General features: G+C 33.1%; 1 protein-coding gene and 1 pseudogene across 2 annotated transcripts in view; both read left to right on the top strand.

Moving 5' to 3' along the window:
• ITGBL1 (integrin subunit beta like 1) overlaps positions 1 to 24,199 on the top strand; it is a 188,337-nt gene that overhangs the window by 115,076 nt on the left and 49,062 nt on the right. The window lies entirely within an intron of this gene.
• On the top strand, positions 3,634 to 5,364 carry LOC109459600 (protein cornichon homolog 1; annotated as a pseudogene).

The following is a 24,199-nucleotide window of genomic DNA, read 5'->3' on the forward strand; positions in this document are numbered from 1 at the left end:
TTCACTGCCTGGACATGTGTGGAATTAGAAATATTTGTCACATTATCAACTTCCAAATATATTTTTTAAAGTGGAAGTATGTATCCAGGAGCCTCAGTGTTTCTGTTTTTGTTTGTTTGCCATACAGACTGTTACTTCTCACCTGCAGCCCTTGCAGATATCAAGCTCTTCCAGAAAAATGTTTTGTGACCTTGAGTTTTAGTTTCAGGGTCCATAAAAAGCTCGATTTTTCATGATAGAAATTCAGAGTTGGAGCTCTCACTTAAAAAGAGATAAGGAAGCTGATCCACTCCAGATTGATGCTAAGCCTAAAATGAGATTTGCATGCTCACTGAAAAGTGTCCCCACTCTCTAGAGCCCTTATTCTACCATTTAAAACGCTCTTGTGCATCTCTTCATAAGATTTTCAGTCTTAATGCATTGACATGAAGATAATGCAAAAAGAAAGTTTTTCAAAACTTTTTTATTCTCTTCAACTCTTGGGGAAAAAAAAAGCAGACCTTTATCTTTGTCAAAAGAGAACAAAATTGTTGGCATGACAAATCAAGGTTCAAAGGTTGAAGTAAGGAAGTGGAAAAGTTTGGCAGATGGTCCCCAAAGCCTAGATTAGACAAGGAAATACACCAGAGGCAGCACAGATTTGTGAAGACATGTCCACTCAGGTCAAGGTCCTGGGCTGGCTGGGAGCAAAGAGATATAACAGAACAAAAAGAAACGGGACGGAATGTCTTAATAGAGTGAAGATAGTGGTATATATATATATATATATATATATATATATATATATATATATATATATATATATATGCAGGGCTTTTGCAGGCAAAGGTTATAGTCTCTACTTCTTTTTGTTTCCTTTGCCTGAATAGTATCTAGGAAGGTACTAGAGGCTTCAGTGATGATTGAATTAACCTTTTCCTGTATGCAACAATCTGTACGATTAAGCTTTTGTTCTTATGCAGTACTTCCAATATTAGATTGAAGATTGAATGAGTAATAATAGTTAACATTTAATAAGTACTTATTATGTGCTAGGTATTGTGCTAAGTGCTTGATATACATATGTCTCTTAATATTCTCATGACCTCATAATGGTGATATGATGATAATCCTTATATAGCTTATGACAACATCTGTCTGTCTTTTTCTGTTTATGTAAATTCTGTTGTTTCTATTTCAATAGGCACAGTTCTAGTCTAGGTTCTTGTGGGTGTCCTTCTCTCTACCTAGGATATCCACTGACACCTTATTTACTGATGTAAATCAAACTTCATGCATAGATGTAATCATATTTTTCTCCATGTTACAGATAAACCTGTGTAAACTTTTATTTTTGCATATGCACTACTGTAATTATGTTTTATGTTGGTGTCTCCTATTGTTGGGTCCATGAGTAGTGGTGTTCTTCTTTGTATTTCTATATTCTAGCATCAAGCCAGTACTTGACTAAGAATGGAGAGCAATGGTTGCTTGTGAAATCAATGACTAAGTGAGTGTAAAGATAAATCCAGTATTTCCTCTGGATTTCTCTGGAGAAATGATCATGTACAAGAAATTAAAGAACTGGTTCTAAGCAAGCGTTCCTAAGTAGTTAGAGATCTATCAGTGGAAAATCTTGATTTCATTGAATACAGGGCCTCCTTCCCATGGGTTTAGTTCTATATTCCCTAACAGTGATCTGGAAGGGAAAAGAAAAATTGAATCTGGAATGAGATTGCTGTGTGTGTGTGTGTATATGTATTTTCCTATGACTTAATTCCAAAGTCAGTTAGTGATATATAGGAATTTCCCTTTAGTTTTGCTTTTTTTTTCTAATTAAAATATTATATTTTGTAGCCAATGAAAAAATTTTTATTCACTGATAATATGTAATTTCTAGCATTTGTTAACATTAAGACGGATTTTATTCTCCATTTAAATTGTATGTTTTAGTCTTCCCTGTTATAAATAATTCAACACAAATTTGAAGAAAACTTGAAAAATTAATACAATAATGCTAACTGTTTATTAATTTAGCTTGATCCTGTGATAGAGTGATCTAATATTCAGTATGTGTTCATCAATCTGTAAGAAATGATTAGAGGTTAACTCTTAAGTTATTCTAAAAGTTTAAAAGTCAAAAAGTTGTTTAAATGAATCATGTTTCATGTTTTCTTATACTGAAATTATTTTCTTATTTCTACCCACATAGTTAATGCATAGTTTTATTTTATTTCTCATTCCACATAGAGAGACATTGTGTCATGATTTTTATAAAAGGCATATAAATATATTTAGTTTCTCCTTCATGTATGGTTCCATACACATTCCTGACAAGATGATTCTGTAAAATTATAAAACCTAGGTCTCCTGTTGACATTCATCTGAGGACAGGTAATGACTTCACCTGTGAGTCATTGTAAGTTAGTTCCAAAGATGTAAGGAAACCTCTTGCAATCACAAAATGGACAGAGAGGGAGATGCAAAATTTAAAAATGGACAATTGACCTAAGAACCTTCTCCTTCATGTTGGATGAAATCACAGGGCAGTGTAGTGAATAATAGTCTGAATACAGAATATTTTAAAGGAATGAAATATTTTTTTTGAATATACACTCTAGCCTTTTGAGCCTGTTTTAAATCTCATTTTAAAATGCCCCACTGCATAAAACCACCGAAGGAACAAGTTTCATAAATATTCTATTAGACTGGTTACACATGCCTCTCTGAGTCCATTTAAATTAGCACTATATCCAGAGTACATTCAGAGGAGTGATTTGTACAGGGTGACCCAGAGCCTCGGGCATTCCTAGAGACAGTCTAGACAGGTTACTTTGGAGACAGAAAAATCTGGGTCTGTTGTGCTTTGCCCACCACCCCTTGCTTCTTCCAGGTAAATTTCACTTATCATATAAGCTTTATTTAGCAAGCTTCTTTCAATGATTTCATTTGGAATACAACATTTCTGCTGGTTTCTTCTTGCTGTTGTTGCTCAAATGTAAAAACCTTTGCTTTAGTGAAAGCAAATATTTATTCCTGAATCACGTCTCTACTCTAGGCAAACATTTTACATTCTATGCTCCAATAAGTATAATACTTTTAATTTTCCCTGCTTTTTTGTATTTTCTGGGCCTTTAAGTATTCACCTGAAGGCATTTAAAAATAACGTGTTACTCCAAAAGGAAATGAAGTAAGCGTCCGTGGAAGTGGTGTGGGGAGATCTCAGGACTGCAGATCTACCTGGTCTTGTTCATGAATAGAAATCCAAAGCAAAGCTGAGGTAGAATAAAATCAAAGGGAGAAAAAGGAGCATTTGTGCTTTCTCTTTGTCCAGTACTAGCACATAGCTTGCAGCTGCTCTGTATTTTATTCATGTTAAATCCATGACTTTACTGAGAACCAGGCAGGAGAGCCCAGCATCAAGGATTTCCTTTCTCTTTAAATGCTGGTCACCACAACCAGCTAGAGCCACCCGCAGATTCCCTTTGTTGATAAGTGGTTCAGGAAGATAAGGGAAATCCTCCCCATCTGCAGGCTGCAAATGAACTGAACTGCAGCCCAGTTCATAAAATGGCTAACATTTACCCTCATTTTTGTAGGGGGTGGAAAAGGTATTTTTTTTTTTTTTTTATAGTAATAAGGTGCAATCTGTGAATGCTGCTGAATAACCGAATGAAAAGAGCTTCTGCTGGTACAGCAGTCCAGGGAGAGACGAAGAAGGTAATTATTTAGAGATAATACTTCTGGAACAGAATGTTGTCACTACATAATGGTCCCCTGCTGATAGACAAATGCAGAGGCAAAGGCAGTGGACTTATTTTTTTAAAGCCAGAGACATTTTGTCAGCCACACAACTGCAGCTCTTGAGATTACCTTTCCTCTTTTACCAAATGAAAGGTTGTAGATTTAATCATCATGCTTGATGGAGAACTGGTATCACAAAGTGACAGAAGTAAGCCCGTGGACAATAGCCTGCTGTGTGCACATTGACTTAGTAAATACTTTTGGCACAGACTTTAGCCATTGAAGAACTATTTAGTTATAAATGAATAGATTCTTGATTATGTATCTTCTCAAATTCCAAAGTAGTTATATTCCTGACAGTTAAGACTTAATATGCCTTTGCTTTGTCAGTGAAAAGTCAGATGGACAGTAATATAGGAGATGCCAGATTTAATTTTATTTCAGGGATGACATCGTCTCATCTATAGGTTGAGGGTTTTGTATAGTTCTATAATTACATTGTACTTCAAGAACTCATCTGTCCCAACTCTGTGTTTATACCCAAAATAGTAATAGCTAACTTTTACTGAGAATTTACAATATGTTAGACACTGTTCTAAGAATTTCACATAATTTTTAAATTACTCCTATAACATTTAAAAAAAAATATAGTGTTTTATGCATGACAGTGCTTGGGAGAAGGTTGGCAATATGGTCAGAGATGGAATGTGAAGCAGATCATGCAGGGTTCGGTCTTGTTAAGGATGTTTTGCTTTTACTTTGAGTGATTTGAGAAGGCTTTTAAAGGTTGTGAGCATGAGTGGAATGTACTCACTTAGTTTTGGCGGTCCATACTGGCTATTGTGCAGAAAAAACAGAGAAGAATGGAAAGGGAAGACAAGGACGCCAGTTAAGAATTTATTGCTATATTCCAAGAGATAACTGGATTGAAATAAGTTTATGGCATTTGGGATGATGAGGACATGTTGGATTCTAGATATTTTTCTGAAAATACTAATAGGATTTCCTGACAGAACATGAATGGGACATAGAATGAAAAACAGATCATGAATAGATCAATATTAGGGTGCCACAGAGGCGGCCCCAGCAGCGGTGTCGGTGTTGGCTGTGGCTTCGGGCAATGAATGGTTTTACCCAGAGGGCCCTGCGCTGCCTTTCTTTGCGTGCACCAGCCCTGCTTCCTGCTCCTGCTCTCTGGCCTTGGAGTTCTCATTCGCGGGATTCTGCTACATCCTGGGCGCTGCTGATCCCTGCTGCTCTCATCTTCCTTGCCATCTGGGACATTACAGCATTTGATGAGCAGAAGACTAATTACAGGAATCCCGTAGACCACTGTAATACCCGAATCCTCTTGCACTTCTAAGTACCTCATCCATACTTTCTTCCATGTCATGTTGCTTTATGCAGCAGATTGGCTTAGCCTGGGTTTCAATATGCCCCTTTTGGTAGATGATATTTGGAGGTATCTGAGTAGACCAGTGATGAATGGACCAGGACTCTATGGCCCTACAACTATCATGAATGCAGATTCTAGCATTTTGTCAGAAAGAAGGCTAGTGCAAATTATCGTTTTATCTGCTAGCATTTTTTTTTTTTTTTTACTACCTATACAGCATGATCTATGTTTTGGTGAGCTCTTAGAACACACAGAAGAATTGGTCAAGTGCATGCAAAAAGCCACCAAGTGAAAGTATTCTATCCAGCAAGATCCTGTTTCCAAGAGTAGTTTATGGAATCTGATTAGTTACTTTAAAAGAAAATGACTTCTTATTTTTTAAATGTTTCCATATTTTTTTGCTTGTGGAAAGACTTTTCATGTTATAGTAGAATAAAGAATTTAAATGGAATTATGTATAAATTAATATAAAATGACTACCTCTGGTGTTGACAGGTATGAACTTGCACTCGTTATGAACAGCGATGATCCCTTGAATGATTGCATTAATTATTGACTGACATTAACTATTGACTTTAGTCCATTGGAAGGTTTTGTTTATAGGAAATTGTAGGGCTCATTTTGGTTTTATTGAAATACCATCTAGTTATAAATTAGCTGTAGATAGCAGGTACTTTTCATGAACAGAAAATATGTATCTGTTCTGCGGGAAATGTCATAGGTTTCCTCATCTATCATGTATATGATTATATATATGGATACATTAAAAAAATAAGAGTGGGATTTTTTTCCTTCAACTTGAATATTAACACTGTATATTACACGAATGAGAGATTTCCCATTTTCCATCAGAATAGTATAGTCGCTTTAATTCTTGAGTATAAATGAACATTATATAAAAACATATGCTGAATTACTTATGAAGAATACATTTAAAGCTATTTTAAATGTGTTTTAATTTGTAAGACATTACTTAAAAAATTGGTTATTATACTTACAGTTCTAGTCTTGTGGTAAAAGTATTCTTAAAAATTTACAAGTACTTTAGAGATTTACAAAACTGAATGAGAGAGAACATTATGTAACCATCCTGCTGTTCCTTTAGTGCAATACAATAAAACTCTGAAATTAAGGCTTATTTTCAGTGTATTGTTTTAAAGATTACAAATAGGTATTTCATAAACTTGCTTAATCCATAATAAAGAGATGTACTGTCAATTTTTAAAAAAAGAATGAATCAATATTTTGATGTTAGGCTCTAAGCAAATGGAAAATGGAGTTGTCATTAGCTGAAAAAAAAATATGCAGTAGATGTTTTCATTTTATCCAGGAAAAAATTAGAACTCAGGGGAATGACTTGTGCAAGATCTCATAGCTAAGAAATAGTGGTGCTTTGACTGAGCTGCATTGAATGCCAATATTAGTCTTGTTTTTTTTTTTTTTTTAATTTTTTTTACACTTTATTTACCTATTTATTTTGACATTTAATATCATTTTATATTAATTTTAGGTGTACAGCATACTGGTTAGACTTTTATATAACTTAAGAAGTGATCCCTCTGATTAGTCTACTACCCACCTGGCACTATGCATAGCTATTACCATATTATTGATTGTATTCTCTATGCTGTACTTTACATCTCCATGACTATTTTGTAACTACCAACTTGTATTCCTTAATCCCTTCACCTTTTTCACCCTGTCCCCCAACCCAGATCCCATCTATCACCCTGATAAGTCTAGTAACCATCTGACACCATACATAGTTATTACAATATTATTGACTATATTCCTTATGCTATACCCTATAGCCCCCTGACTATTGTGTAACAACCAATTTGTACTTTTTAATCCCTTCCCCTTCCTCACTCACCCTCAACCCCCTTCCCATCTGGCAGCCATCAAAATGTTCTCTGTATCTATGAGTTTTTATCTGTTTTGTTTATTTTGTTCTTTAGATTCTATATATAAGTGAAAACACATTGCATCTGTCTTTTTCTGTCTGACTTACTCCACTCAGCACAGTACCCTCCAGGTCCATCCATGCAGCTGCAGATGGCAAGAACCCATTCCTTTCCATGGTCGAACATTATTCCATCGTATATATGTACCACCTACTTTTATTCCATTTTTCCATCGATGGACACCCAGGCTGCCTCCAAATCTTGGCCATTGTAAACAATGCTGCGATGTCCCCTCAAAGTAGCATTTTGAGTTTCTTCAGATAAATACCCAGAAGTAGGATTACTGGGTCCTTCTTTGTCTCTTGTTATAGCCCTTGTTTTAATGTCTTTTTTGTCTGGTATAAGAATTGCTACTTCAGCTTTTGTTTGTTTTTTGTTTGTTTCCATTTTCATGAACTATCTTTTGCCATTACTTTCAGTTTGTGTATGTCTTTGGATCTAAAGCTCGACTCTTGTAGGCAGCATATGTAAAGGTTTTGTTTTCTTATCCATTCCGTCACTCTATCTTTTGATTGGAATATTTAATCCATTTACACTTAAAGTAATTGTTGATAGATATATAGTTATTGTCATTTTATTATTCATATTTTTTTATCTTCTTTGTTTTCTTTTTCTTAAAGAAGTCCCTCTAACATTTCTTATAATACTGATTTGGTGGTGATAAACTCCATTTGTTTTTTCTTGTCTGGGAAGCTCTTTATCCTTTGATTCTAAATGATAGCTGTACTAGGTAGAATAATCTTGGTTGTAGGTCCTTACTTTTCATCATGTTGAATATTTTGTCTCAGTCCCTTCTGGCCTGCAAAGTTACTGTTGAGAATTCAGCTGATAGTGTTATAGGAGCTTCCCCAGTAGGTAACTAATTGCTTTTCTCTTGCTGCTTTTAAGATTCTCTGTCTTTAACATTTGCCGTTTCAATTAGAATATGTCTTGGTGTGGGCCTCTTTGGGTTCACCTTGTTTGGCACTTTCTGTGCTTTCTGGGCTTGTATATCTACTTCTTTTGCCGGGTTAGGGAAGTTTTTGTCATTACAATGGTACCTCAGTTTTCGAACGTAATCCTTTCTGGAAGACTGTTCGAGTTCTGAAATGTTTGAAAACCGAGGCACGGTTTCCCCATAGAAAGTAATGCAAAATGGATTAATCCATTCGAGACCTTTAAAATCAACCCCTAAAACTACAAATTTAGCATGAATTTTACTATCTAATGATACTGTAGATCCATAAAATTTACAGCATTCATAAACCAAAATGTTCGTCAACGGAGACATTCAAAAACTGAGGTACTACTGTATTTCTTCAGATAGGTTTCAATTTCTTGCTCTCTCTTCTCCTTCTGGTACCCCTATGATGTAAATGTTGGTATACATGATGTTGTCCCAGAGGCCCCTTAAAGTGTCATGGGTTTTTTGGTTTTGTTTTGTTTTTTTGCTGTTCTGATTGGGTGTTTTCTGCTACCTTATCTTCTAAATCACTGATTGGATCCTCTGCTTCATCTAATCTACTGCTGATTCCCTGTAATGTAGTCTTCATTTCAGTTATTGTATTCTTTATTTCTGATTGGTTGTTTTTTTGTGTTCTCTGTCTCCATTTTTATATTTCCTATCTCTTTGTTGAAGTTCTCCCTGAGACTACTAAGTATTCTAATAACCAGTGTTCAGCTAGACTTCAGGTGATTCTCAATGGTGGTTGTTCTGTAGTTTAGTTGTAACTGATATGGTCCTGAGAGGAGGTGAGCACAGCATTTACCTATTCTGCCATCTTGACTGAAAACAAATATATATATATATATATATATATATATATATATATATATATATCTCAGAGTTCTTAACAATTGTACATATATATATATAACAATTGTACATATATAAAAATATATATATAACAATTGTACATATATAAATAAATAAATAAATAAATAAATAAATATATATATATATATATATATATATATATATATAATCTCAGAGTTCTTAACAATTGTACTTTTGCTGTGTGGTCCTTAGAGTAGTAGTATCAACATTGCATCATGTGGGAGCTCATCAGAAATGCAGAATTTCAGACCCCACACCGTACTTAATCAGAACGTGCATTCCAGTGCCATCCTGAGTGGTTGACATTTTCCATGAAGTTTAATAAGGATCATTCCTTTATTACATGTTTGCCAACATGTTTTGCTTTTGTTTAGAAGAGAAAGGGTTTTGAGTGCCTGGGTTGTTTATGATGTTTTCTTTGGTGGGGGGGTTGGGGGTGTAAAAAATCATAGTAGTGCCTAGAGTTTGAGACTTTTCTCTGAGTATAGTGGGGAATATGATGCTACTAGTTTCCATGACATAGGGCAAAAGAGAAACCTGGGAAATCTATATGAAATCCTAAAAGAAAATAATGATAATAAATTTAAAAAGAGATTTTGAGGTACCTAAGCATATTTTAAAAATCATTTCCTCTTATGGCCTTGCATGAAATCTTTTGATTCTTGATCACTCTACTACATGTCCTAGCACTATCCTGGAACTAATTGGAGCTACATTTGTAAGATCATTACAAGGGCCCTACATTTAGGCCTGATGAAGCCAAATTACCCATGAAGGTGTGCTGGCCCGTTCTAAGATAAATTGTAAAATTTTACGTATATTTGAAATCTGTAATTTAAATACATTAGTAATATGCTTAACTATTACAGTTCTGAAATGCTTTCTTAATATGCAACAAAAGTGATATTTAAGCATTTGACAAATTAATGTTTAAAAAGGAAGTTACTGTTTTTTGAAAGATTGCATTAATTATTGGAGAGGAGAGGAAATATACTTTAAATGATTTTCCATCATTGAGTAATATTTCAGTTCAGTATTTTGAACAGACCCTAAAAGAAACATGATAGTGCATGGTTTTAAATATCAGAAACTAAAAGCAATAAATGCAAAAGTGGTAAATAAGGTTAATTATTTTTATAATATCTCATAATATGATTTTTGTTGTTAACTTTGTTTGAACACTCAGTAGAAAAGAAACTGGTATCTCACGCTTGATGCTGCTTGTCAGTTTTAATATTACCATCCTAACAAAATAAATTAGAGTTTGAATGTTCAATTAAATAACCACAAATTGAAACTGAAAACACATAGAGTGGATGAATATCAACGTCTTTTCTAAAGACAGTTGTCTAGACTGGGACTGTGGTGGTCCAGGGAAGGTGCTGTGACATCCTAATATACCCAGCATAAACTATTTCCTAGATTTAAGACATTCAACGATAAAGCATAGTGATAATTGACAATATTTGAATAAGAGGTTCAGGATTTGAACACTGCATAAAATGTCCATATTAAAAAATTAAAAATAACAAATATATCATATTATCTGCAATAAAATAAAATTTAATTTAAGCCTTCTTCATAGAGTGTCTACAAATTCCTCAGAGACTCTTTTTGCTTTTTAAAAACATGCATCACTAGGACCCAAACATTTTTATAGACTTTCCCATAATTCTTGATCTATTATCCATTTTGAAAATGACACTATAATTCCATGGCACAGAAAAGAATAACACAATTTTTTTTGTGTATTTCAATTTAAAAAAATGTAATTATAAATGAATAAAAACTTTCTCCAAGATAAGACCCTTACTTTAAAAGCTCATTTGTCACTGATTGGTGTTAGTACTTGAATGATGGTTCTTCTGAAGAATCAGTCACATCTATCTTGCCTAGTTTTAAAATGTACCATCCACTCCAGGAAACCTGGCAGCTTCTACTGCCTTTAATTGCATTGATTTTTGCTTTGCCTGTGATAGTCTTTTCCAGGTACCATAACTTTCTTGTGTTTCAATGCTTTGTAAAGATATTTTAAATACAAATGAAGGATGTGAATTTAAATTAAAATCCAACAGTGTGCATTCTTATGAAAGTTAATTCAATTGAAGAGAAAATCTAATCAGTAGACATTTGCTATTGATGTTAATTTGCCTCTTCTTAGGCAATGAAAGTATCTAATTTAAAATATATATATATTTTTAAAAGATTCATCATAATTTCAGAAACCTTAAAAAAATGAAAAGAAATTAGAGTCAAGGGATTGGCTCCTTAAATGCTTTCCAATTATGATCGTAGTATCCAATTGAGAGCCAAAGGAGTATCTTGAAATTGACCCTGGAATAGGAGACATGATCTGGACTGAAGTCCTTCAGCTATTTTCAGGCTCTGTGACTTTGCAGAGATCACTTATCTTTCTGAATCTCCTATATCTGCAAATAGGGATAACACTCTTGTTAGGATTAAGTAAATATTAATTTGTGGAGTTTTCTCTTCTGTTTCAGTTATCTCTATGACAGAGATAATATGTTTTTTATATTTTGTTTTACTGTCATTTTCACTGCTTCTCCAAGTGTAGGATTTCTCTTTCATTTACATTTGGTTTTGGTCATTTCTTTCTAGCTTTATGTTACTATGATCACAGAATATAGCTTACAGAAACTATGTTTTGGACTATTTCAATGATTTTTTATGTGATGTGGTATATGATGAAGATAATCGATTTTGGTAAATGGTCTATGGGTAGTAAAAAAGAAAGTTGACATTTAATACATTAGCCCTATTGATTATTTTGTTCAATCTTACACGATCCTATTTTAATTTAATCTGTTCAAGATGGAAAAAAGAGTACTAAATTTTCCCATACCACTAATCAATTTCTCATTTTGTTTCTAGCAGTTTTTATGTCATGTGTATTAATGGTACATGATACAGACAAAAATTCATGACATCACATATTTATTAACATTGAAATTATAAAAAAAACAAAATCATATGAACTTCCTTTAATTTGGTTGTTCTGTATTAAATTTTACTGGGTATGAAATTTATGCTACCACCTGTTTTTTTTTCTTCTATATGCTTGATAAATCTTTGCCAACCCTTTCAATTTTATTCTTCCTCATTCTTTGAGTCAAAATTGTCTCTTGTGAACATGACACACTTGGATTTATGATTTTGTTTATTCTTTATCTAATTTGTGAATCATTTCCCTAAGAGGGTGGGGATTAAACTGTTTGAGTTTATTATCATAACTGATGTATTTGATTTTATTTCTGCCAACTTGTTTTATCCTTTCTTCATGCCATTTTTTATTTTCTGTGTTTTGTTTCAACTCCTATATAGAACACATTTCGTAGGTTTTAATCTCCCATGCTTTGCAAATAAATATATGTTTTTATTTCTCCTAATGGTTACTTTGTATTATTTTAAAAACCTTTAGTATTAATTTTCATTATTAACGAGGTCTTAAATTGAATGGTAGTATTTGTCCTTCACCTATTTAAAATAAAAAATGCAGCATCTTTTTATTTTCCTCTTATCTTTACTCACTGGAATTATTGATACGACTTTGAATTTTAGAACCAGGTAAGTCAAATTAAATGATGACTATTTCAGAGTACTTCTGTTTCAAGCACCATTTTGGACATTTTCATTGAGCTGTACAACCCTATTATAATGTCTATCAAATCTAACTACTGTGATTACAGCGCTCATAACCAGTTAGATTTTCCACTTCTCCCATATTTTTCAGTTCTTTTGTTCACATTTCTCTGTTATTCATTTTGGAGTAAATTTTTAAAGAATTTTATTTGGGTAATTTATTTTCCAAAACCTTGAATATCTAAGATTTTTTTCTGTTGTCCCAAACCTGAACATCAATTTACCTTTGGAAATCAATATCTCGAATGATCATATTTTATCTCCAAATGCCCCATTTTCTTCTGTTTTAATTATAATACAAGCTGATCCTTTGTGGGTGATCTACACTTATTTCCCACCTATATATCTAAAGTTGTCATTATATGAATTTCTTTTAATTGGTCTTTCTGTGGAACATGGTAAGTTAGTTTTAGCTTCATACTGAGATCTGGTTTTAGGTACAAAACGTATTCTTTAGTGATTTCTTCAGTATCATTTTCAGTACTGTTGTGCTTGATTCTTCCTAGGGAAGAGCCATGATTCTTAGATAGGATAGTTGTACATCTAACATCATCTTCTATTAATTTTGTCTTTATTCATTTCTTCTGTATTTGGGAAATATTGTTAAGTTAGTATTACAACTCACTGATTAAACTGATCCCCCTTTGTAAGTGCTATTCTTTATTGTTTTCACTGGAGAATTTAATGTTACAGATATTCTTTACTTTATTCTTCTCCCTATCTCACCGTGCTCCATTTTAATCTTAGTTGGCTGTCCTGTAAGGCTTTAACATTGGAACTATGTGTTTTTATTGCAATCAGTAAAGACAAAAAAAATTGTTTAGTGCTAAAACAGTTTTTAGAAGCATTTGTTTTCTTGGTTTAGACCTGTTTTGCTTGTTCTGTAGTTACTCTTACCCTTTCTATGTTGATTACTCTGTTCTATTCTTAGAAATACACAATGTCCATTAGTTTGTTAAAGGCACTGATACATCCTGCAGTTAGAAAACTCTTTAACACTGTCCTAACCAATAACTCCTAAAATTAATGGATCCTAGAACTTTTCTGCCCATCAGAGACCTCAGAGAACAAGTGTTTTATGAAACTATGTTTAACCACAAGTAGCTAAAAATATGTCATCTTATCATGAGAAATCTTTTGACTGCTATAATTACCCACTATTACTCATTTTCACTTTTAAGCCAATTTATTATGATCTTTATTTACTTAACAGTTTCTTTACAAATGATGCAGTTTCCCAATGTTTTTTCTTGTTATGTAAAAATAATACGTAAATTGAAGAAGACACAAAGAAATGGAAAGATATTCCATGATCCTGGATTGGAAGAATCAACATATTTAAAATGACCATAATACCCAAAGCAATATACAGATGTAATGCAATCCCCTTCAAAATCCCAATGGCATTTTTTAAAGAAATAGAACAAAAAATCATCAGATTTATATGGAACCACAAAAGACCCCGAATAGCCAAAGCAGTCCTAAGAAAAAAGAACAATGCTGGAGGTATCACACTCCCTGACTTCAGCTTTTACTACAGGGCAACAATAATCAAAACAGTGTGGTACTGGCAGAAAAACAGACACACAGACCAATGGAATAGAATTGAAAATCCAGAAATAAACTCACATGTATATGGGCAGATAATTTTAGACAAAGGAACCAAAACATACAGTGAAGAAAAGACAGCCTCTTCAATACATGGTGCTGGGAGAATCGGAAAGCCACGTGCAAAAGAATGAAACTAGACTGCTATCTGTCACTGTGTACAAAAATTAACTTAAAATGGATCAAAGATCTAAACATAAGACCTGAAACAATAAACTGCATAGAAAAAAATGTAGGTACTAAACTTATGGACCTTGGGTTCAAGGAAGATTTTATGAATTTGACATCAAAGACAAGGGAAATAGGGGAAGTAAAAGCTAAAATAAATGAATTAGACTATATCAAACTAAAAAGCTTCTGCACAGCAACAGATATTAAGTATATATTCTACAATTCTTTAAATAAGGAAGAAAAATCATTTAATGAAGTTTTTATACACACATTTTCAGACACCCACACTGAGAAACTGCAGAAGAGAATTACAAATATTTATCACACGTCATATTATCATAGATCACATTTATTGCAAAAATGTGCTGAAATATGTCAAAACAACCAAAGATAGGATGTGAACTCATGGTTTTGTCCATATTTGCCAATTAGAGAATTCCATGTATGAGGACGTAAAGTGTCAATGACTTATTTTTTGAGTAGCAATAATTTTGCTCTCAATTATTTATAGTGACATAGAATATAAAAAATGTTTTCACAAAGTATATTTAAAAAACAAAAGTGAAGAGGGAGCTACCGCTAGTCACTCAGGCCAATGAGGACTGGAAACATTTCCAACAAATGGTGCTGGAACAATAGAATAAATGAATGGACCCCTATGCCATACATAACCAAACGCAAAAGCTAAACCGTAAGGTTTCCAGAAGGAAACACGCGTCATTTCCATGACTTAGGCCTACATTGAGATTTTGGTAGGGGACACAAGAAGCACAAACCATAAAATAAATATTGATACATTGAACTGCTTCATTAAAAAACAATAAACTCCAGTTATCAAAGATACTATTAATAAAACAAAAAGGAAATTTGCACATAGTATAAAATAGTCTGTCTCTCTCTGTGTGTGTCTCTGTCTCTGTCTCTGTCTCTCATATATGTATATGTATGTATGTATGTATGTATGTGTGTGTATATATATATAATGTATATGTGTGTGTATATATATGTATATGTGTGTGTGTGTGTGTATATATATATATATATATATATATATATATATATATATAAAACAAAAAATGTATACACATTTTAAGAAAGGAAAACTGCCACTATGGAAGGAAGTGTGGAGGTTCCTCAAAAAATTAAGAGTAGTACTACCATATGACCCAACAATCCCTCTCCTGGGTATCTACCCAAAAAACCTGAAAACATTTATCCATAAAGATACATGTGCCCCGATGTTCATTGCAGCTTTATTTACAGTGGCCAAGACATGGAAACAACCAAAGTGTCCTTCAATAGGTGATTAGATAAAGAAGTTGTGTATATACACAATGGAATACTATTTTGCCATAAGCAAAGATGAAATAGTACCTTTTGCGACAACATGGATGGACCTTAAGATTATTATGCTAAGCAAAATAAGTCACACAGAAAAATTGGAGGACCATATGATTTCACTGATATGTGGGATATAAAATTGAAAACAACAAAGGAACAAGACAAACAAATGAAAAACAAAAACTCAGACACAGATAATAGTTTAGTGGTTACCAAAGGGTAAAGGGGAAGGGTGTTGGTAGATGAGGGTAAAAAGAATCAAATATATGGTGATGGAAAGAGAACTGACTCTGGGTGGTGACACACAACATGATATATTACAGAATTGTACACTTGAAACCTATGTAAACTTTACTAACCATTGTGACCCCAATAAACTTTAATTAAAAACAAAATAGAAAGGAAAACTGTATTAAAATTGTAATACTCAATATATACCGATAACAAAGAATGAATACAAATCACATTTGATTTCTGCAATTACAAAAGGTGCTCAAAGTGGTTACCATCAGCATCCAGACACTTCTAATTATGGAGAACTACTGCTTAAGAAACGTTGACCAAAGTGTCCACTTGTATACATTTTTTGGCACCCCAATATACATGTGTGTATTTTGTCCACCTACTATTTTTTAAAATCCCATCCCCCCACCCTCCTCCCCTTCAGCAATCATCAATTTATTTTCTGTATCTATTTCTATTTTGATTTGTTTATTCATTTGTTTTGTTTTGTTTTGTTTTTTTAGATTCCACATGTAACTGAAATCATATGGTATTTGTCTTTCTCTTTCTGACTTATTTTCCTTAGCATAATACCCTTTAGTTCCACCCATGCTGCAAATGGCGGTATTTCATTCTTTTTGTTTGCTGAATAGTAATATTCCATTGTATCTATATACCATGTCTTATTTATCCATTCATTTACTGATGGACATCTAGATTGCTTCCATATCTTGGCTATTACTAGTAATGCTGCAGTGAACATAGGAGTGCATATATCTTTTCGATTTAGTGTTTCGGTTTTCTTTGGGTAAATAGCCAGAAATGTAATTGCTGGATCACATAACAACTATATTTTTCTTTTTTTTTGAAGAATCTCCATACTATTTTCCATAGTAGCTGCACTAACTTACAATCCCACCAACAGTGTATTAGGGTTCCCTTTTCTTTACACCCTTGCCAGCACTTGTTATTTGTGGATTAATTGATGATAGCCATACTGACAGTTGTGAGGTAATAACTCACGGGGGTTTTAATTTGCATTTCCCTGATGATTAGTGATGTGAGGATTTTTTAACATGTCTGTTGGCCATCTGTGTGTCATCTTTGGAGAAATGCCTGTTCAGGTCCTCTGCCCATTTTTTTTAATTGGATTGTTTGTTTTTTTGGTGTTATGTTGTATGAGTTCCTTATATATTTTTAGGATTTTAACCCCTTATTAGATGTGTCACTTGCAAATATTTCTCCCATTCAGTAGATTATCTTTTCATTTTATTGATAGTTTTCTTTGTTGTGAAAAATCTTTTCAGTTTGATGTTGTCCCATTTGTTTATTTTTGCTTCTGTTGCCTTTGCCTAGGAGACATATCCAAAAAGATACTGCTAAGAGCAATGCCTAAGAGTTTCCTGCCTATGTTTTGTTCTAGGAGTTTTATCATTTCTGGTCTTACACATAAGTCTTCAATCCATTTTGAGTTTATTTTTGTACATGGTATAAGAAAGTGGTCCAATTTCATTTTTTTTGCTTGTGTCTATCCAGTTTTACCAAAACCATTTATTGAAGAAACTATCTTTACCCTGTTGTATATCCTTGCCTCCTTTGTTGTAGATTGACTGTGTAAGTGTGGATTTATTGCTGTAGTCTCTATTCTATTTCATTGATCTATATATCTGTTTTTATACCAATACCACACTTTTTTTTATTATTGTTGCTTTACAGTATAGTTTGATATCAGGGAGCATGATACCCCTCATTTTGTTCTTTCACAAATTTCTTTGACTATTCGGCGTCTTTTGTGGTTACATATACATTTCAGGGTTAGTTCTAATTGTGAGAAAAATGATATTTTAATAGGGATTGCATTGAATGTGTATATTGCTTTAGTAGTAAGGACATTTTAACAATATTAATCCTTCCAATCCATGAGCAAAGTACATCCATCCATTTATTTGTATCTTGTTGAATTTCTTTCTTCAGTGTCGAATAGTTTTTAGAGTACAGGTCTTTCACCTCTTTGGTTAAATTTATTCCTAGGTATTTTGTGCTTTTTGATGCAATTGTAAATGGGGCTGATTTCTTAATTTCTTTCTTTTTTTTTTTATTGCTTTTTATTGGTACATAGAAAAAACAATAGAATTCTCATTTCGAATAAGTTCCCAGGTGATGCTAACACTGTTGATCTATGAACAGTACTATTGGATAATGGGTTCTCTTGGTAACAGTTGAAGCACTGAGAAAAGTAGTTAACTTTCAAATATGTATTTCAAAAAGTATATGAATATCAGTATACGGTGGAAGCACCGTCTGAGTTCTGCCCTTCAAAGTATATCACTGATCTGCCTACTGTTTGAGTTCTTTCAAGCCACTTAAGGCACATTTATAATGAATGTATCTACTTTTGGTCAAAATTTACTGTTTTCATATCTACTTGACTTGAAAAGTAGCAATCATGAAATGTTATTAGTTATGTTATTCATTTATTTAAGGGAGTAGAATCATGTGGTAGATTTTATTATTGGCCCAATTCTTCTTCCATGAATGTTGCCATATGACTTATATTGTTGTATGGGATGCAGGCATGGGGAAAGCTATTGTCCCACCTGACAACAAGCTTAGACATTTGAGCTGTTATGGCCAACAAAAAGCAAGTGGGATGTACAGTTATGAGTAGAAGAGTTGAGAGCCCTCCTGTGATTTCTCAACTGTTTATTTCTCCCTCTGCCATAGATAGTGGCTGCTTCTTTGACCAGAATGAGAAAAATCTGTGCAGAAAAGTTCAGCCAATATGTCACCTGAGCAAGAAATAAATATCTGTTATTTATGTCAGTGAGATTTGGGGCCTATTGTAGCAAAATCTAGAGAATATTGTTGAATACTCCATGCCTCTTACTTGATGTCAGTTATTGGGCTAGGCTGATTGTGTGTAGTATTTTAGTTTTAGTTACCATAATAATCCTATTAGTTAGATATTCTTACTCAAATTATCAGGAAGGAAATAAGGTTTACAGAGAGTTAACCACACTAATTGGTAAAAGAGTTCTTTCAATTAATTATACCATGGTGTAGTAATGCATAAAATGGTGAAATATAAGTAAATAAAATTATATCCAAAGACAGTAAAGTTTATTAAGAAATATTATTAGTTTAACCTTTCTAATCCCAGTATCTTAATCAATTAAAGCAACCATGGAAAACAGCAGAATCTCCTCCACTAGAATTGATTTTTCCATGCAAAATTGATTAAATATATTTTTAACCACTCAAAGCAAACTCCTCAGTTAAAAATACTTGCTCTTCAAAACTCTGAGTATAATATGATTGAGGTTTTTGGCATAGATGGGCTAATATCAGAATGCGCTAAGGTTTTGATTTTTGGAAGTGGAAGATAGACTCCAATAAGGCAAATGAACGGGGAGACGACATCAGTCTATTTAAGAAATGTTTAGTAAATAAACATGATAACTTGATAGATCATTGAAAGATTGATTGTTAGCAAGGCACTCAATGACGAATTCAAAGAAGAGATAATAAACGCTCTGGAATCTAAGGTTTGTGCTTAGGAGGCCTGTGTTAATGAAGAGTCCACACCTAGGGATCTGCAAGGTAAAGTACTTTCTCATTAAGGTGGGAAAGATTGTAATAAAGATGTTTTATGAGGAATGATTAGAGACTCCACTAGGCTAGTCATTTAGGACTAGTTTTCTCAAATGTTTCATTCATTCTTTAAATAAGTGTTTATAGTGCACCTGCTCTCTGCCAATTGTGCTAGATATGGGTTATATACAGTGAATAGGAAAGCAATCTGCTCTCATAGATCTTTTACATTCCAGTGGGGTAAACAACAGAAGGAATAATCTTTTGGCAATCATAAATGCAATTAAGAGAATGATAAAGGAAGAGAGGATTAAGTGTGACTGTTTGCCAGCCCTGTGGTATCAGCAGGAGGGGCAGATAGGGTGAGCAAAAAAGAACACTGATGAGAGCTTGAAGTTTTTGCTGAGACCCAAATGAGCTGAGAAAGCCAGCTATGGAAAAGTTTGGAGGGAGAGTGGTCCCGGGGTGATACCAGCAAAGGCAAGTGCCTTAAGGCAACAAAAAGGTCTTCATGTTACATAATACCACCAAGACCATGTTTCCTACATTTAAAAGGATATATAGATATGTATGTATAGATATTGAGATACGATCCATTATCTACATATAGATTTGAGGTAGATATAGATATATAGCCTTTTGAATTTATGAATACGTGTATGTGTGTGTGTGTGGCGGGGGTGGGTGTTTTGCATTGTTGGGCTCCTAAACAATTAGTTTTATGAGCAAGTATGCTCATTTTCTATTTTAATTTATTTTTCTTTTTCCTTTTGAGTTTCATGGGCATATCGTAACTGTAACTGCTGTATTGAGAACATGCTAAATTGTATATTATATAATCAAAAAGAATGTACAATAACTGGGAAGTATAGTATAATTCATTCAAACTTTTTGAAAAGTGATTTTGATTGCCTAAATTATCTGTGCTGTCTTAGCAAATAAGAAAGAGTTTCTCAAGCTCTTGTGGCACAAAATATTCTATAGAGCAAAAGACGTAGTCATTGGGCTATTCCTATTCCTGATCCCCTTCAAAAAACAAAACAAAACACACACACACAAAACCCCTCAAAGCTAAGAAAATAAAATATGTGTTAAATATCTAGATAAATAAACCAAACTAAAGAACCAAAACTAATGCCTATTTCAGCAGAATGGATGAGTATCATCTTTTTAAAATAAACTCCAATTTAATCATAAACAAATTACTTATGTTAGTCACACAATATTAGTCCATGTTTATAGGTGTATGCAGTAAAAAAAAATAGTGTCAAAAGGGACTACAATTGTGTTATTTGTTCAGAGGTTTAGAAATACATAAAATGGGGCCTCATTTCAATTAGTGCTGTTGTATAAATATTTCATCAATGCCCTTGGTGGGGAAAGAAGACACATCCCTTAATTTAAATGCATTCAGAGAGAGAAGAGTGAATGCGCAGCTATTTGTGTATTTGAAGTAGCTCCAATAACTAATATAAACTGAACTATATAGAAGATAGTGATTATATGTGAATAAAGATGGGCATATTAACTGTTTCCAAATACTCTAAACAGTCCCTAGGTTAATTTTCTACCCTCATATGATAACACAAAATGAAGAAAATTCAGACTATAAAATGCTTCATAATTTATATTCCTCATAGCTTAACTTGGGCACATTTTGACCCAGTATCTAAAGAAAACAGAGAGGAAACGATTGTTTATCTAACCATCACCACCAAAAATCCAAAGCTATTTTTGTTTTAAGTGACATACTTTCCAATGAACTATTAGAAAATATAGAGCATCTAGAAGTCTAAGAATTAATAATTTACTCAGTGATAAAATTGAATGTTTTTTTTCTAACGGATAAGAGACTGCATTTTGTACCTTTCCTTCCATTTTATTTCTTTATGTAATACATTTTAAAATTTCAGAATGTGGATTCTTTTCAGCTTGTCCCTAATGTTAGCCAAGAGATTTCCAATGGTAATTCAGAATGGAAGAACATTTAAATATAGAAATATAATTTTAGGCATTAGAAACTTTCTGCAGATAATTTACTTTTCAGGGAGAAAAGCTAGTTTCTAATTAGCCAGTGGCAAATCCACCTGCTCTTCTAATCATCAAACATACATCTTGTTAGTGGGAAAGTTCCCTTCGTTTATTGTCATTTAATCTTATGATTTATTTTCAAGCTGAGTAAATGAGACACTTGTATGACCTGTTGTTTAGTGTAGGGCTAACATACAAACTAGCACACAGTATTCTCCATAAATATAGAGTATCCATATTTGACTAGATTATACTATGGATGTTCAAACATTGATAGATTACAGCCTTGTAAATATATTACTTGTATTTCTTCATTATTTTTATAAAAGGAAACTATTTAAAAATTAATTAGAACCTTTTCATTGACTGTCTTTGGAGACAATGAGTTCTAGCCCTAAGTTAGCAGAGTGTTGTTAAGTGTATTGAACTACTTAAAAATAGCATGAGCTTGTGCTTTGCAGAGGTGGGAGAGAGAAGCCATAGCAGACAGTTATTCCTCACTTCCACTGGGTAACAAATTGGTCATAACAATTTTTAATACTTCAGTGTGTTCCAGTATTTCCAAATTTTCTAGTCTCGATATAACTCTATTTCATACTAGAAATATCATGTCATGTTATTTGTTTGGATGCCAAAGATTTAGCCTAGTGCTTTGATAGATTTTCTCCTGCTTCATTACATCAAATAAGTTTTATGAAGGAATTTAGAGTAATTTTTTATATGACATAATTAAATGATAATATTCAACTGAATTCTGAAATTACATCTGTACTGAGACCATCGTTTGAATCTATTGAATCCAGATAATTTCATGGGTAGTAATTAGAAAATTTCTTTTTCATAATTATGAAGAGTTTGAGTTCATCACCAAAAATAGCAAATTGAGAAGATGCATCAGAAGTTGTTTAGAGCAGACATTGTTAAACCTGAATTTTCAATACATCTTGGCCTTTTCAATGACTTACAGTTGATATTTTCAACTGAAATAATTTCAAAACACTTCAATGTGTGTTGCATAAATGTATAAAAATGCATATGTGTGTGTATGAGCACTGGCTTTGAATTCAAGTCAATGATGGGGGAAACAAAGTCAAAACGACTGGAACAATAATGTTAAGAACATCAATTGTTACATTGGCCGTCTTGCACAGATAAAAGTACTCCCATTACTATAGGTCAAGTACTTCTTCTACTATTAGTTTATATGCAAATGCCATATCTTGCTACAGAAAACACACTTCCTAGGAATTAGTAGTATGATTTCCCATTGTGCAACACTGCTAGCACTTAAATTAATATGACATCATTTAGCAGCTCATGACTGAGTTCAGTTGATTTTGTGCAGGAAGGCTTAGTTCTATAACAAAAAATAATCCTCACTTGTGTTGCCTAATTTAATTACTACTGGACAAAAATTCTTATTAAAATAAAATAAAGCCCTTTTTAAAAGGAACATTACTAGTATAGCACAAAATATATTACCAAATATTAAAGCAAGATTAGAAGAAAGGAAGGATCTATAATGAAAAAAATGTATTGAAAAAGGTTTTTATCTGACGTACACAATTTCTGGATGTTTTCAGAGCTTCTGATGAAAGTGACTGCTTTTTGGAAGCTCAACTCCTCCTCTTCAAAGTCAATGGCATTATTTTATAGATGATTTGGTAAGAATAAAATGTAATTTAATGCCATGTAAAAGCAAAAGCATCATATTTGTATTTGCTACATAGTGTATGTACTACAAGTTGCTGCTGCCCTTAAGGGACAGTATTCGAAGTATTACACAAAGAGAAAAGAATACTGTGGCACGTCTTAGTGTGACTTGAGGATTAAATGTACTACCATATTGCTTAGCATGCATTTGGCTTTCAATATCTGTTTATTTTCCTACTCAAATAATCAGCTTCATAAAATGAGTAAGGAAGTATTGCCTCTTCTTCAATTTTTTAGAAGAGTTTGAGAAGGAAAGATTTTAAATCATCTTTGAATGTGTGCTAGAATTCAATAGTCAAGCCATCTGGTCCTGAACTTTTGCTTTTGGGACTTTTGCTTTTGTTTTTGGATTGTTTCAGTTTCCTTACTGTTTTGATCAGTCTATTTAGATTTTTCAATTCTTTGTGATTCAGTCTAGGATACTAAAACCTGGTAAGGATAACACAAAAAAAGAAAACTACAGACCAATATCTCTGATGAATACAAACACAAAAATCCTAAGCAAAATACTAGCAAATTGAATACAACAATACACTAAAAAGACTTTACATCATGATGCAATATGTATTTGTAAAGATATATGTACCCCTATCTTCATTGCAACATTATTTATGGTGGCCAAAACACTGAAACAACCAAAAGTGTCCTTCCGTAGATGATTGGATAAAGAGGATGCAGTACATATACATAATGGAATACTACTCTGCCATAAGATGAAATCCTGCCGTTTGCAACATTTGGATGGATCTTGAGATTATCATGCTTAGTGAAATATAATTAGATAGAAAAAAGTTGAAAACCATATGATTTCACTCATATGTGAGATATAAAACTGAAAGCAACAAACGGACAAGACAAACAAAAATTCATAGACACAGACAACAGTTTAGTGGTTATCAGAAGGTAAAGAGGGAGAGGGGTGGTAGAAGAGGGTAAAGTGGGTTAAATATATGGTGATGGAAG

This window comes from Rhinolophus sinicus, linkage group LG04 (genome assembly GCF_036562045.2).
Source record: "Rhinolophus sinicus isolate RSC01 linkage group LG04, ASM3656204v1, whole genome shotgun sequence".
Classification (NCBI taxonomy): Eukaryota; Metazoa; Chordata; class Mammalia; order Chiroptera; family Rhinolophidae; genus Rhinolophus; species Rhinolophus sinicus.